The following is a 3,356-nucleotide window of genomic DNA, read 5'->3' on the forward strand; positions in this document are numbered from 1 at the left end:
TCCCACAAGTCCCGCCGCGTTCCACCAGGGTTCCGGGGTGCCTACAATGTCCACAACGCACCCAGCAAAGGCGCACTGTGATTGGGAAGAAAAGTTGGGAAAGTGGGCAAAAGTCCCGAATTTGGTCCAAAATCACACCCAGGTTCGAGTCCCACAAGTCCCGCCGCGTTCCACCAGGGTTCCGGGGTGCCTACAATGTCCACGACGCACCCAGCAAAGGCGCACTGTGATTGGGAAGAAAAGTTGGGAAAGTGGGCAAAAGTCCCGAATTTGGTCCAAAATCACACCCAGGTTCGAGTCCCACAAGTCCCGCCGCGTTCCACCAGGGTTCCGGGGCGCCTACAATGTCCACAACGCACCCAGCAAAGGTGCACTGTGATTGGGAAGAAAAGTTGGGAAAGTGGGCAAAAGTCCCGAATTTTATCCAAAATCACACCCAGATTAGAGTCCCACAAGTCCCGCCGCGTTCCACCAGGGTTCCGGGGTGCCTACAATGTCCACAACGCACCCAGCAAAGGCGCACTGTGATTGGGAAGAAAAGTTGGGAAAGTGGGCAAAAGTCCCGAATTTGGTCCAAAATCACACCCAGGTTCGAGTCCCACAAGTCCCGCCGCGTTCCACCAGTGTCTCGGGGGTGCCTACAATGTCCACAACTTACCCAGCAAAGGCGCACTGTGATTGGGAAGAAAAGTTGGGAAAGTGGGCAAAAGTCCCGAATTTGGTCCAAAATCACACCCAGGTTCGAGTCCCACAAGTCCCGCCGCGTTCCACCAGGGTTCCGGGGTGCCTACAATGTCCACGACGCACCCAGCAAAGGCGCACTGTGATTGGGAAGAAAAGTTGGGAAAGTGGGCAAAAGTCCCGAATTTGGTCCAAAATCACACCCAGGTTCGAGTCCCACAAGTCCCGCCGCGTTCCACCAGGGTTCCGGGGTGCCTACAATGTCCACGACGCACCCAGCAAAGGCGCACTGTGATTGGGAAGAAAAGTTGGGAAAGTGGGCAAAAGTCCCGAATTTGGTCCAAAATCACACCCAGGTTCGAGTCCCACAAGTCCCGCCGCGTTCCACCAGGGTTCCGGGGTGCCTACAATGTCCACGACGCACCCAGCAAAGGCGCACTGTGATTGGGAAGAAAAGTTGGGAAAGTGGGCAAAAGTCCCGAATTTGGTCCAAAATCACACCCAGGTTCGAGTCCCACAAGTCCCGCCGCGTTCCACCAGGGTTCCGGGGTGCCTACAATGTCCACGACGCACCCAGCAAAGGCGCACTGTGATTGGGAAGAAAAGTTGGGAAAGTGGGCAAAAGTCCCGAATTTGGTCCAAAATCACACCCAGGTTCGAGTCCCACAAGTCCCGCCGCGTTCCACCAGGGTTCCGGGGTGCCTACAATGTCCACGACGCACCCAGCAAAGGCGCACTGTGATTGGGAAGAAAAGTTGGGAAAGTGGGCAAAAGTCCCGAATTTGGTCCAAAATCACACCCAGGTTCGAGTCCCACAAGTCCCGCCGCGTTCCACCAGGGTTCCGGGGTGCCTACAATGTCCACGACGCACCCAGCAAAGGCGCACTGTGATTGGGAAGAAAAGTTGGGAAAGTGGGCAAAAGTCCCGAATTTGGTCCAAAATCACACCCAGGTTCGAGTCCCACAAGTCCCGCCGCGTTCCACCAGTGTCTCGGGGGTGCCTACAATGTCCACAACTTACCCAGCAAAGGCGCACTGTGATTGGGAAGAAAAGTTGGGAAAGTGGGCAAAAGTCCCGAATTTGATCCAAAATTATGCCCGGGTTGGAGTACCACGAGTCCGGCCGCGTTCCACCGGTGTCCCGGGGGTGCCTGGCATGTCCACAACTTACCCAGCAAAGGCGCACTGTGATTGGGAAGAAAAGTTGGGAAAGTGGGCAAAAGTCCCGAATTTGATCCAAAATTATGCCCGGGTTGGAGTACCACGAGTCCGGCCGCGTTCCACCGGTGTCCCGGGGGTGCCTGGCATGTCCACAACTTACCCAGCAAAGGCGCACTGTGATTGGGAAGAAAAGTTGGGAAAGTGGGCAAAAGTCCCGAATTTGATCCAAAATTATGCCCGGGTTGGAGTACCACGAGTCCGGCCGCGTTCCACCGGTGTCCCGGGGGTGCCTGCCATGTCCACAACTTACCCAGCAAAGGCGCACTGTGATTGGGAAGAAAAGTTGGGAAAGTGGGCAAAAGTCCCGAATTTGATCCAAAATTATGCCCGGGTTGGAGTACCACGAGTCCGGCCGCGTTCCACCGGTGTCCCGGGGGTGCCTGCCATGTCCACAACTTACCCAGCAAAGGCGCACTGTGATTCAGAAGAAAAGTTGGGAAAGTGGGGAAAAAAAGGACCGGAAAATATCCAAAATTATGCCCGGGTTGGAGTACCACGAGTCCGGCCGCGTTCCACCGGTGTCCCGGGGGTGCCTGGCACGTCCACAACTTACCCAGCAAAGGCGCACTGTCAGTGGGGAAGACCAAACATGTCTCGGATTTTTTCCAAGTACCTTAACGAGAGAGGCTAAAAAGCACCTGTTTTTACCTTCTCTCGTTGTTGTACTTAGAAAAAAAACGAGAAAATAAAAAATCTGGGTTTTTTTCTAAGTACCTTAACGAGAGAGGCTAAAAAAAACCATTTTTTACCTTCTCTCGTTGTTGTACTTAGAAAAAAAACGAGAAAAAAATTTTTCCCCATTCATTTCAATGGGAGTTCATTTTTTTTTTGGGATTTTTTCTAAGTACCTTAACGAGAGAGGCTTAATTTTTCACCTACTTTTTACCTTCTCTCGATTTTTCGTTTTTTACCTGGTCGACCAAAACACCTCCATCTCGTTACTATGTGCACCATGTCTGACAGGCTGAAATCACAGGGAACGCGTCCGAGTCAAAGTGAGCTATTTTCGGACACAAATATGGTGTTTTTCCCCTCTATCCTCTGGTTCTTTTTTCAAACTGATCTTCCAGCATCTGAGCGACAGGGGCTCATGCAGACACCTGTGTCCGCCCGAGGGGCGCCTTCCCGGACACATATATGGTGCTTCCCCCCTCTTTACCCCGGTCCTTTTTCAAACTGATCTTCCAGCATCTGAGCGACAGGGGCTCATGCAGACACCTGTGTCCGCCCGAGGGGCGCCTTCCCGGACACATATATGGTGCTTTCCCCCTCTTTACCCCGGTCCTTTTTCAAACTGATCTTCCAGCTTCTGAGCGACAGGGGCTCATGCAGACACCTGTGTCCGCCTAAGGGGCGCTATCTCGGACACATTTTCAACTTTTCCCGCATGAATGAAATCCTGGAACTGATTCCACCCAGGTACTTAGGACTTCCAGGGCTTGAGCGACAGGGGC

The sequence above is a fragment of the Nerophis lumbriciformis genome, unplaced genomic scaffold, assembly GCF_033978685.3.
Source record: "Nerophis lumbriciformis unplaced genomic scaffold, RoL_Nlum_v2.1 HiC_scaffold_73, whole genome shotgun sequence".
NCBI lineage: Eukaryota > Metazoa > Chordata > Actinopteri > Syngnathiformes > Syngnathidae > Nerophis > Nerophis lumbriciformis.